This window comes from Pteropus vampyrus, unplaced genomic scaffold, assembly GCF_000151845.1.
Source record: "Pteropus vampyrus isolate Shadow unplaced genomic scaffold, Pvam_2.0 Scaffold46, whole genome shotgun sequence".
In the NCBI taxonomy this organism is placed as follows: Eukaryota; Metazoa; Chordata; class Mammalia; order Chiroptera; family Pteropodidae; genus Pteropus; species Pteropus vampyrus.
In genome coordinates this window covers 304,032-317,196 of record NW_011888827.1, presented here as the reverse complement: position 1 = coordinate 317,196, position 13,165 = coordinate 304,032, and the positions used below count along the sequence as shown (strand labels likewise).

The 13,165-nt window shown below is 51.2% G+C and overlaps 1 long non-coding RNA gene across 3 annotated transcripts; it reads right to left on the bottom strand.

The window, feature by feature from the left end:
- Positions 1 to 322: 322 nt before the first annotated feature.
- Positions 323 to 7,356, bottom strand: LOC111739031. Of its 3 annotated transcripts, XR_002780065.1 has the most exons (4): positions 5,786 to 7,356; positions 4,826 to 4,915; positions 2,987 to 3,924; positions 323 to 2,760 (listed from the first exon to the last, which is right to left on the bottom strand). It is a non-coding gene; the product is annotated as an uncharacterized LOC111739031 (long non-coding RNA). The 3 variants fall into 3 exon arrangements; XR_002780063.1 differs by having other exon boundaries at positions 323 to 3,924; XR_002780064.1 differs by having other exon boundaries at positions 323 to 3,916.
- Between the last annotated feature and the right edge of the window lie 5,809 nt (positions 7,357 to 13,165).

Genomic DNA, 13,165 nt, shown 5'->3' with positions numbered 1-13,165 from the left:
ATGGCAGGCCTTGGCAACTCCTCCTCTGCCCTAAGGTTTCAAGGTGACATTTAGGGCCTTCCAAGCTCAAGGGATCTTTTCGCATGGCTGCCTACTCTGTCTTTCTCTTCTAGAGATTCTGTTTCTCTCTAAAATCAAGAGTATTAGTAAAAACGCTAATTTTTTCATCAACCCCCCTTTCCCTTCTTGGGAAGATAGGTTTGCACTCGAGAGCAGCATTGCGTCAGAACTTTCTGGTTCTTTACAAGGTCACGACTCTTCTAGACACAAAGGTGATTCCTCATTTGGTTATTATTTGTATTTATTTGCAGCTGTCTGGCTGCAGCTCCAGGTGTTGATGAAGTTGCTGTGGGAGGCTGAGAAGCGAGGATCCTATGACAGGACCCGATCTCGGATGCTGGCAGTTTCTTGCTCTGGCCTCAAACACCTGAAATTAGCTTGTAAAGCACACGCCCCTCTGACTAGTGGGCAAAAGTGGACTTCATAACACCAAATCCCATGGAGGTCAAGAGAAAGAAATGTCATTCCGAGGGGGTTTCTCATTGCCCCGACTCCTCATTTTACTACTGCTTTCAGGGTCGTCTGATGCGTCGCCACGATGGCCGTGATCAGTGCTGCTGTCATCGCTAAGTCAAACAACAAAAGCCCTACAAGCGCTCGCCTGTCAGCCTGCCCACTCTCCTCCCCGCCACGGCACCAACTGGTGTGTCCCACCATTTTTAGACTGTGATGGAGGCTCAGTTAAGGTTTCTCCGTCGTCGGCAACAGAGCACGATTCTGGCTAAATTAAGCAGAAAAGAATTTGTGGGAAATTATGGGCTACCCCACATTTTCAAAGAAAGAGTATTCAACTCTAGAAAAGAGGGGACCAAGGCATTTCTAGGAAACTGAGAGGGAAGACACAGAGGACAGTTCCTTCTCGGCACTGCTGTTAAAATAATTGAGCTCCAACCATTTTCATCCTGATGTTCTATTCAAGACTTAAATTCCTGAAGGGAGAGGGTCTGCTTGGCCCGGCCCTTGACTGAGCAAGAGCAGAACACCTCAGGCAGATAGTTCTCCAAAGCGACACCAAGTTTCTGTTGACGAAAGAAGGGGGACTAGACACGAGACAGGCAGAGTCCTCAGCTGTTTCTACAAACGTCACACCGGAAGACGATGTGTCTGCTCCTGGCACAGCACCAAGTCACCATATTCTCTTAGGAAAACATTGGACTTTTAATGAAATGCGAGACACACACACAAACCCAATAAAAATTACACCTTCAGTATGACATTATGTGATGGGTCCATTTTTCTCAGAAAATCCTAAGCTATGATAACATTTAGTAGTCTGAATAACACACTCCGGAGTTTAGTTTACAGCAGGAAGGTGACTTGGAAGGGAGACTTAAGTTTCAAAACCACTAACCTTGCCTCTGTAAGGGTAAATGCAGAACCATAGTTTAGCATCGGAGTAGCTTGTCGATGCACAGATAAGTCAAAAATTCTGTAGAAGAAAGAACCAGTCAGGAAAATGTAATTGAGAAGCAAAATAGGTGATCGACGGACCTTGCTACTCAAAGTGTGGTCCTCGGACGAGCAGCATCCCTATCGCTTGAGGACTTAGTAAAAATGCAGACCCTCAGGTCCCCCCCAGACCTACGGAGTCAGAATCTGCATTCTAACAAGACCCTCAGGTGATTTCTGTGCACATGAAAAATTGAGAATCACAGATTCGGGGCACAAACTCTTAAGTCACACGGCTTATGTTAGCAAATAGTCAATGGGAGCAGACTCTTGGAGCGGGAAGTTCACTAATGCATACAGACTGAAACGGTCGGGTTAGAAAATCACCATTTTGCTATCCTATATGACATAACAGACCTTGATGGCACTCGCTGGTGACTGACGGCTGCTGAGGCAGATGAAAGACTGACGTGGAGCTGTGTCATCAACTGACCAGGCTGACACCACCTGAACCCGTGGGACGATCTTCACATCATTAAAACTGAGTCACTAGATAGCCTGCATGACAGAGCGGGGGAGGGGCACCCGCGAAAGAGTCTTTCCAGAAAATTAAACCCGAATGAAATTCCACCTCTAGTTCTAAGTCCCAGCTTCAAGGAAATATAAGAGACAGTAAAACACGTTAGATGACAGCAGCAAGACAGCAGTAAAGAACAAAATCCAGAATATTTTATAAGTAAATGGGATGGGGAATTTAAGTGGGAAACTGTTACAGATCAGAACAGACTAAAGAACATGAACCGAATGCAGTGTTGGGGGGTTGCACCCTGATTCGAACATACCAGCTGCAAAAAGACAGTTTGGGGCGATTGGGGAAAACTGAACACAGACCAAGTATTAGATGATACACAGGAATCATTTTTGGGGTGTGAGAACAGTATATGGTCATATAAAAGAGGAAAAGTCCTTACCTGTTACATACACTTAATAAGGTATTTACAGGCAAAATGATATGATACTCAGGATTAAAACCATTCCAGAAAACACCACCACACGTGCTGTGAAAGCTAAGAAAGAGATCAAACGAGACGGCAGAATGTTGATCGTTCTTCAGAGTGAGTGACGGACACGTGGAGGTTCATTAGGCTACTTTCTCTACTTCTGTATATGTTTGACATGTGCAAAGAAAAATGTTTAAAAAAGAAAACAAACCTACCTGGGCTCCTGGCTTGGCAACGACACTTCTAGGGAAAGTTACTGATCGAGGGAAAGTTACCGAACCTCTCTGGGCCTCCATGACCCCATCTGTAACTAAGAATAATAACAGTACCTGTTTCATGGGCTCATTGGGGGGATTCAGGAGGCAAGACTTGTAAAGCACATTCAAAAATATCAGGCACATAGTAAACACTCAACAAACCTTTCACCATCAGTTCAGGAGTGAGGTACTAGCTCAGGTTCGACAGAGCCACAAGTCAAGACAACGCATCTCTGAAAGCCCGCAGTCAATAAAATCTTTTAAAGACAAAGGTCTTACCTTACCCGAACATCGGCAAATATACAAACTGTCACCTTGCCCTGATTCTGCTTGAAAAGGCAGGGGGCTTGAATCTTCGTCCACAAGAGAATAAGCTTTGTATAAACACGTCGATTCTATGCAGTTGCAAACCTCTTCCGTCCCTTAGTCTATGCCCAGAAATTAGTTGCCTGAAGAATCCACAGAATGCTTCTAGAAGGTCGTCTCGTGCTAATGATTTTTCCTATTGAGCTTTCACAGATGCTACGTCTCAGTTTTTAGAGCTGAAATGTCCTTTCTGAAAAAGAGGCCACCGCCATACAACCCCTGGACGCATGGCTCGAGCCACAGAATCGCCTGGAAGGCTTGGTAAACCGCAGACTGCTTACTGCTGACATGCCTGGGGCTTTAAATGACTGCATCCTTAAAGGAGCCTCAGCTTTTGCACCTGTAAAACGGGCATAAAAACATCTCCCTTGGCTGCTCCTTCGCGGAGTAACTGAGTTAGCGCCCACAAAGCACTCACTCCAGGGGAGATTCTTGATGACAGCTACCTCCTTCCCAGAGGCGAGTCCTCCCACCCCGCAACCTCTGCCCATCTGACCTCTTGCTCTCAGAAGAAACCCCTCCTTTCGTCCCCACTGGCCTTCACTCTGGTGCCTCCTTCTCTATTTCCCACTAACCAAGGAGGCACCTGTGGGGCCAGCGTCACGTCCTGGCACCTCCGCTCGGCCGTCTCCACGAATCCTTGCACACTGCCAACTGCCCGGGCGGCCGCTCAGCTCTCTGCCCTGAGTTCAAAGAACAGGAGCTTTTAAGGATGCTTCGAACCGGTTGCTTCCACCACTGACTGCTTGCTCCGTGCACACACTTTCAAGTCTCCAGGTGAGACCCTGTCTCATCTCATCCTACGAGGTGTGTCTTGTCTTGATTCCTTTTCCAGAAACAGTCCTGTTCCCCTCGAAGAAAAGGGGAAGAACAAAATATGATTTCTGGCTCTCCATCACACTTCCTAGAGGATGCTGTTGCCCCATCAATTACTGGGGAGACACTGGGGCCCAAGACCTGGTGGCTGCCGAGGGCACGGGGCTGGGGGGACAGAGAGCAGAGCACCAGCATGGCTTGGGCAGTAGGAAGCTGGCCGCTCATTCCCCGCATTCTCTTGGGATTAGGGTGCGTATTCTCTTCTGTTTTTGGAATAGTCCAGATGCTTAGTGTACCCCATATAGTCTCAGCAACGTCCCCATCCTCCGGGAGACACTGGAGCACCAGCTGGGGACCAGATGGTGCAGGTTCTGGTCCAGGTGGCCCCAGGAGGGGAATTAGCCCCCGCCCTGTCCCCTGCAGCATGGCGCAACCCATGTGGCAGTAATGTGACACCCAAAGTCACACTAAAAGTTGACAGATGACTGAGCGGAGCCTAAGGCAAAGCAAGAAGACCCAAACTCCCACCCTCTGCCCCCCCCCCCCCCCCCACCCCAGAGCTGTGCACTTGACCCGCACACCAATGGGCTGAGTGCCACTGGCAGCCTGGTTGTGCCCATGGGGCAAGAGAGGCGGCCTCAGGCTCAGGCCAGCAGATTTAACAGATGACGAAGGCGCCTTCTGCTCCAGGTCACAGGCCATGAGCACGGCAAGGCCACGGCTCCTCTCGTCAGCCAGGCTGGTGGCAGCTGCCAGGACTCCCTCTCCTCATATCATCCAGGATCATGGCTTTTATACCAAAAGAATGGTGGAGAAGTCCTGTCAGGGATTTTCTAGAAGCTCCCGTGTAGGCTGAGCCAGCACACGCACAGCCCAGGCGAGGGCGAGGGCACAAAGCACCCAGGGCCTGGCTACCCGCAGGCAGCCCCGCCTCACCTGGCAGCTTGTCAGAAGCCCAGTTTCAGGCTCCGCCCAGATCTGACTTATCAGCCTCTACATCTTGATGTTGGCAGGTGATTTGCAAGCCTATTAACGTTCAAGAAACACTAGCTTATGAAGCTTGTTGCATTTCAATCAAACCATCCGAGGTGCAGAAGCTGGCTCTTTCCCCAAAGTCACTGGGAACAGGAAGTGGGGAGGGGACTGCGCAGGAAGTGCTGGCTCTGCTTTGAAACCTTTTAAATACGGACTGCACCTGGGTGCACAGCCCAGCCCCTCTTTGCGTCTGGGCCTGACAAGGAGGCAGGGAATGCTGTGTCTCATGGCCAGGTAACCTCAGGTGGCAATCCTTAGTTCCACGCAAGACAGGCCCACGGTTCCCAGTTCAAAGCCACGCAAGGAAACAGGAAAATTCACCCTGCAGACAGACAAGCCGGCTACATTTTTGTACTGCTTTTTCCAAAGCTCTAAATTACAATGTTAATGATCGTAACTATTATCATAGTATTCATAGTATGCCCGAAAACTTACCGCAGGGCAGGAAGGGCAGCCAGGCCACAGGCTCGGCTTCTCGGCTCACTTATTGTTCGTATAACCTTGAGCAGGACATTTAATGTCCTTAAGCCTCAGTTTCCCCCTCTATAGAATGGGGTCCTTTACAGATGATTGTGAGGAGCAGATGCAACGGGGACCGGGAAAGCCGCCGGCACTATGTGTGAGAGCAGATTTGCCGTAATGACTGTGGAAGAAAGTCCACGAGAGGTCGGTCCCCAGCACTGCAGGGGACCCCAAGAAGCCATTGAACCCATCCCCCAGCCTCCTGAAGTGAATGGCCTTGCCAGGCTATGGGACTGTGACACACCCACTTATTCAAAAAGTGTTTGGGGGTGCCAGTTCTGGGCTGAGCACTCCTGGAGGTGCCGCAGAAATAGGACACAGTGGAGAAAACGCTCTCACCTCACGGAATGGCCCTTCCGAGCGCAGGGAAAAGCAAAGTGTGCAGGTGCCAACGGGGAGCTTCATCATTCGCTGCCCTCTCCCACGCACACCGTCATCTGGCCGACATGCAGGAGTGACCTCTATGTGCTAATTAAAGAAGACAGGCCCCCTGTGGGCGACACAGGGTGATTATGTGAACATGCATATAGCCTCATCTGAGCAAGAAGGCCACCCGATCCGCCTGCCCATCTCGCCAAAATGCCACTCTTTTGAGACCAGATTGATCCCTCGGACTGTCATTGAAAAATGCAGAGGCTCCAGGAAACTGGAGCTGTAGCCTTGGTGTGAACTAGTTTATCAGACAAATGGTCGACCCGAGAAAGTGGGAGGTGGTGGTAGGTGAGACGCAGGTGTACACCAGGAGCACAAAGGACGGGGAGCAGAGAACAGGCAGCCAGGGCCAGGTCATGTCCATCCCTGGCCATGGGCTCACGGAGGCAGAGCACCTGCTGGGTCCCTAGGAGAGTGGAGGTGCTCGGCCTGAGGAGGAAGCGGGCACACCCAGAGCTGTGGCACGTCTCCCCCCAGACCTGAAGCTGTAGATTCAAGGCAAGGAGGAGCCCTGATCAGGCCACCGTGACCTGAGAGACAGAGAACACATTAAGTCAGGGACTCCAGTAGATGCCTCGGCCCAAATGAGATCAGATCGGCCAGATAACTAGTGTGGTAAACAGATCTTTGGCCCAAGCACCAAGCCATCCATCCACCCCGCAGGGCCATGAGGGCACTGGGACTCAGGACAGGTAAGTTTTGATGAGGGGAGGGGAGCGGAGGCGGGAAGCAGAATAGGCCAGGGCTGATCTGAAGACAAGGGGTGCGGGGTGCTGGAGTAGGGGTATCCAGAGAGGAGAACAGGAGGGCTCAGGGCCCTGGGCCGGAAGGGAGGATGGGGAGCAGTGGGTGCCCGCTGTACAGGCCGGAAAGTTGCAGATGACAAGAGTGGAAGGGAAGCGGGAGAAAGCGAAGGGTCGGGGGGAGGAGGGAGGGAGACGTGAAGGAGGGAAGGGAGGGAAAGAAAGGGGGGCAGGACTGAACTACAGAGAAGTGGGGGTGCCGCTCAGGGGCCCAGGAGCAGCCTGTGCCAGCCCAGTGCTGTCCGGCTTGGTCCTTGACCTCCTCGGCCTGCCCACGGCCCATCAATGCCTCTTTTGTGATTCAGGTACAAGCCCCAGCCCGTTGGGGAGCTGAGGCCTCGCATCGTCTGGTACCCCATGCGGCAGGGCCTGGGGCAAGGAGGCAGCCTCTCCCACTGGCACCAGAAGCTGCAAACAACCTACTTATCACTGCCCCTTTGTGTGGGAACAATACGACGCACTCCCCCTGCCCCCAGCCAGAGAGAGGAAGTCTCAGGACAATGACCTCCCTTCCCCCACTTCCTGGTGTGCATGGAAATGTGGGGATGGAAGGAAGCCTCAGTGACCCAGGGAGGCCCAGTGCTCACCTACGAGTTGTCATCCCCTCTGAAACCGCACCTGCCGGCCACCTCCTTACCCCACGGACTGTCCCGTTTCCCAGCCCTGCCCACTACCCCTCCCCCGCGGCTTCCTCCTCTCCACACCCCGGTACCTCCTCGCCCCCTGTCTGGACTCTCCCATGACCTCCAACCATGCACCTGTGCTCCTCTTGCCTTCCCTCTCTCCAGGTTGTTCTGCCCCAGGCTTTTCTCCACCGGCCGCCAACACGGTCTCACTAACAGCGACACATGGACCAGCCAGCCTGGGCCACCATAACAAGTACAACGGCAGGGCGGGCCGGGGTGGGGCCTTAAACAACAGAAATTTATCCTCTCACAGCTCTGGAGGCTGGATGTCCAAGATCAAGGTGTGCGCAGGTGTGCTTTCTCCTGAGGCCTCTCTCCTTGGCTTGCAAGATGGCGCCTTCACCCTGTGTCCCCCACGTGAGCACATCCCGGTGTCTCTTCCTCTTCTCATAGGGACACCAATCCTATTGGCAATCCCGACCCGCCATGAGTTCTTATAACCTTAATTACCTTTTTAAAGGCCCTGTCTCAAATACAGTCATATAAAGGGTTAGAGCTTCATCATAGGCACTTTGGGGAGACATAGTTCAGTCATAACAACATCTTCCTACATCACCGGCAGCTCCCATCACCTCCCCAAGGCTTCTGAGCGTAGCCTGCAGAGTCCCCCACACCACAGCCCTATGGGACACCTCAGCCTTACCTCCTGTTCCACGTTCCTCAGAACTCATCACTGCTGGACACTACAGCATACGCTTATTTGTTGTCTGTCGTCTACTGAAATGTAAGCTCCTTGGAAATGGAGAATCTCAGTCCTTGGAACAAGGCCTGAAACTTAGGAGGCATTCGATAAATGTCAGCGGAAGGAAGGAAGGGATCCCCCACTTCTTCTCCTACTGCACTTTGCCCTCCCCTCCCCGCTCTGAAACTCAGAGCTCCGCTCATGCTGTACCCTGGGTCTAGGACACACTTCCAGCCCCTCCGTTGTTGGACAAGTGTAATTTCTCTCCAGCATTCAGTTCAAGGGATTCTCCTGCAGGTGCTTGCGCCGCGGCCTCAGTGTGAGCCCAGTCTCCTGGTACAGCCTTCGGATTTGCCATACTGCATTGAAATCACCTGCTTACACGTGACTGTTTCATCCAGCTGTGCGCCAGAGCCTCCTCCCGGCAGGGCTGTGTCCTTCCCATCTCATTACTGCTGGCACCTGGCGCAGAGCCTGCTTTGCAAAGGAGAAGACTCTTTTGATGTGCACTGTAGTTAGCTATCATGCCGCATCTGCTCTAAAACCTCTGTCCCCTCAATCATTCGTTTCTCCACCAAATGATTATTGAGCACCTACTACATAGTGTCTTCACCCTGGTCCGTGAATTCGGGAAGTCTGGGAACTCACCTGGAAGAAAATGACACCTTTATTCTTACCTCGAATTCAGCTTTTCCATCAGTGATGACCACAGGCCCCGAACCACAGCGGTATTACCGGTACCTGTGACTTCTGTCACCAATAGAAATCTCTGGTATTTTCATATCGTATCATAATTGTTGCAGACATTGCAAAATAACATTTACCCTCATCAGTACCTTTAAATGTACTTAATACAGTAGTTATTATACCCATATAAAGTTTCATTATTTAATGTATTAAAAGGAGCAGAAACATTGTTAGACTGCCTTTTTAGTATTTTGACAACCATTTCCATTATATTTCAGTATATTTGGTTTCCTTCGTAATCTGATGTATTTTATTTTGCGCACTTTCCCGGAGGGCGAGGAGGCCCCACGTCCCTGGCCAGCCCGCCTCTAGGATCTGGGTCTCCGACAATGAACAGGACCAGACGTTTCCCTGCCCCACAGAGCTGTGCTCCAGGGGGCAAGACAGAATAAACACTTGCACAAAGGAATACGTGGTATAACCGCACATCGGGACAACGACTGTGAAGCGAACATACAGGACAAAGGGTCGGAAGAGGGGCTGTCCCAGTGACGTGGTCAGGAAAGGCTCACAGAGGGTGGGGTATCTGGACAGACCTGAATGTCACAACGTGAGCGGTGCAGAGAGCTGGGGGATGAGTGGTCTGGGCAGAGGCAATGGGACATGCCAAGGCCTTGAGGTGGGCCCGAAGGGACATGGGGCTCTGTGGCTGGATGAGGATGGAGAAGGGTGGTTGGCTGGGCCAGTCCTGCAGGACTCTGCAAGCTGGGGGCGGAGCCACGGGGGCCGCTGGAGCCGTGACAGTGGAAAGCAGAGATGCTCCCAGTCTAATTTATGGCTGAAAGGATCGCTTTGCTGCCACGGGGAGACGGAAACGGGGACCAGTGAAAAAGCTATCGTTCTCACCCAGCCGGAAACAAGGGCGCCTGGGACCAGCACGGGAGTTAGAGAGGGAATGAAAAGTGGTCGGATTTGGAATATGTTTTGAATGTTGAAATGACAGGACTTTTGATGGGCTGCAGGGAGTGGACAGTGGGGAGGAGGGCTGAAAAAGCAGAATCCAGGCAACTCCCTGGCGTGGGGCCTTAGCGACTGGGTAGATAGCGGTGCCAAGATGGAGTAGCCAGGGAGAGGAAGAAGTGGGGTGGGCCCCGGGGCCTCTGCTCCCAACCACACCCAGGGTAAAAGCCCAAATCCTGTCACCTGGCTTTAAATCCCGCACCACCTGGGTGCTCCATCCCCCTCCAGGTCCATCCCCATCCTGCTGTCCCTTAGGTCACATGCTTGGCACCAGCTAAGTCCGTCTGCTTACTGTACCCCTCGTAAGCGCTCACCGTCTCCCACTCCACTCTCATCCTAACCCCCCCCCCGCCCCCAGTCTTCCAACTCCCACACCAGGGCCCAGATAAAACCCCATCTCTTCCACGCAGATTTCCTGGCTAGTCCTCATTCTTCTGAAACCCTGCGCTAATTTGGTCCTCTCGTTTGGTGTTTGGCACATCCCGCCCGCGTTGCTGGTGACTTTCCTCCCATCCTCCCTCCAAGTGATCAGTCCCTCAGGTCTCGGCCCACGATGCTCAGGAGTGTGCAGTGCACACAGAAGGCGGTCCGGGGTTAGTCTCGATGCAGCTCAGATGTTGATCCGCAATTAATCTGTGAGCGTCTTTGGATCTGCCAACAGCTGGGGCCCTCGCTTTGAAAATCTTTGCTTGGTCGTCTCCCAACTTGAACAGTTACTTAAAAACTACTAATTGAGTTATTATGAAATGTGACGTTTTAAAGTATCTGTGAAGTTCTGAAATTCTTTTAAGGACAACCCAGAGCCATTTTAATCAGAAAGCTCATGACTGGGGCTCATTAGTCACACAGATGGATGCAAAAGCAACGTACAGCTTGGTTGGAAACGCTTAACTAGTTTTCAGGTCACGCTGGTAAGGCAAAATGGGGGTGTTTCCTCACACAGCCATGGCCCCCACGTCTGCGGTTTCCTGTTGGAGCAGGATGGACAGTTCTCCATGTTTCTGGAACTGCTGGTTCTGTTTCCTCTCTCCGCCACAGCACACAGTTCTGGCGATCGGTCCTGTGCAGCAGTATTTAATCACAATGCATCTCGGTGTCCCATAAATACGGCAATGTGCTTTGCTCTCTCGGCGTGGGTATTTCTAATTGCCTGCCAGATTGGAAACGTGTGGCTGGCTCTCAACAACCTCTGCTGTTTTTATGGCAAAATACAACCCGAAGAATTGGAACACCTTCAAGAGAACCTGTAAGTTCAAAACTACATTCTGAATCACCTGAAACGAATTTAATATTGTATGCCAAGTATAATTTAAAAAATAAAAACACAAAAATTAAAAAAAGAGAACTTTCGGAAAAAAAAAAAAAACGACATTCTGATTACATAAGAAAAATGCTCTTCAATCCTAAGTGTCCACCGAACTCCGAGTCTGCTTTGCACGCACGGATGCGGCACGGACATCAAGCAGCCTTCAAGGATTATGGGTGGGATGACGTCACAGCCGCTCCGCAGTTATGGTAAACTGAGGCATGCTCTCACCTGGTGACCTGAAATACCTGGTGTTTGGGGCGGGGCAGTTGCAAAAAACACTGGCTTGCCCCCTTCTTCAATTTACTCAAACTCTAGTCCGGGAGATGAGAGATTTACCAGCTCCTGCTTCCGTGTGCCACGTGGAGGTACAGACAGCTGCCAGCCTCCAGTCCAGCGACGGATAACACGGACACGAGAAAAGACCTCAGGAACAGGATGGAAGCCATGTTTCTTGCTCACCACGGTGGCTCTGATTGGCCCCTCACACTCTCCGCTTCTGTCAAGTGACGTCAGCACCAACTTCCAGAGAAGACGGAACTGAATTGGAATCCCAGCTAGGGCGCGAAGCCACGTTTGCACTTGGACATGCGAATTACCTCTCTGACCCTCAGTTTCCTCATTCGTGAAACAGGGAGACTACTTTAAAGGCTGGTATGAGAAAAAAAGGAGAGGAATGAGTGGTTCTAAAGTTCGGAGAACCATGCCCGGCACACAGCAGTTACTCAATAAATGGGAGCTACTCATATTATGGAGCAAGACCCAACGGGTAATTAGAAGCTGGGGGTCGACGCTGCGGGGCCGCACCGAATGGGAGAAGGCGGGGTCCCCGTTCAGGCAGCCACAGGCACGTTTGCAACGATGCCCAGCCAGAGGCGTCACTTCAGTCTTTCCTGCCACTGACGCCGGGCACCCTTTCATGAGCCCTGTGCTCGCGGCTGTGCACTGACCCACCAAGCCCTGGGGCCTGTCTCGTGCCCACCGAGGTGGAGGGAAGTGTGAACGCCGCAGAGAGAGGGAGAGGCACTGGTGAATGTGAAGGAGACCAAGGAAGATTTCACGGGCCAGATAGATTTCTGCAGCCTATTGATTTTGGAAGCCCGTTTGCAGGCTGGTCCAGGAGGCCCGTCCACAGCACGGCGCCTGGAAAAACGAAGCAGAACACTTGTTAATTCTTTCTGTGGCTCTGCGGCCACCAGGCCGTGCCAGCCCCCGCTCCATTGACTACGGGGCTCGTTCGCTCCACACCTCTGCTCCTCCAAGGCCTCGGGGGGACCTGGGTGGGCAGCCAAATTCCTGCCTGCGGTACAGAAACAGCAAGTGTGTGAACAGACCGGGGAGGCGGCCAAGGCCAGCGGTACACATTATAGCTTACGCTTAATTCCATTCTTTGTATCTGCATTTTTCTCTCTGCATAAAAATGTTTCCTATTAGAGTGCCCTAATTTTAGGAGAAAAAAATGTTTCTTAATATTAAGCCGTGGATAGGATAGTGAGCCTGATGAATCTTATTGACATTCTAGCCCTCCAGAATATGTGTCCATCACAGCTCCGGGCAGAGTAGTGATCCTCCTGGCCAGTCATGCTGTAGCCACCCAGAATCCAGACACGTCCCTGCGATCTCTGGGTAAATGAAGTGGATTCAACTGAAAGGCAATTAGAGTCATGAGACCCATCCCAGGTTAACTCTAAGGTACATCATTATTGAACCGTTTAGTGAATTAAGGGGGAAAAAAGAAAAACGTTATCAATTAGACCATGACACACAATGCTTTCTTACCACTTATCAATAGGGGTTGACAAACTATTGACCCGCCATTTATTTTTATATGGCCCAGGAGCTAATGATGGCTTTTATACCTATAAATAGTTTCCCAAAAGACAATAAAATAAAATTTTGTGGCATATTATATGAAAATTCAAATTTTCAATCCATAAATATTATAGGATATTTATGCATATATAGGAAGACATACACTGTCATTTATAGATGGCCTTACAGCCACAGAGGTGACTCGTTTGAGACAAAGACCAGACCATCTGACCCACACAGCCTAAAATATTTACTATCTGGCCCTTTCCAGAAAAATGTTGCCAATTCCTG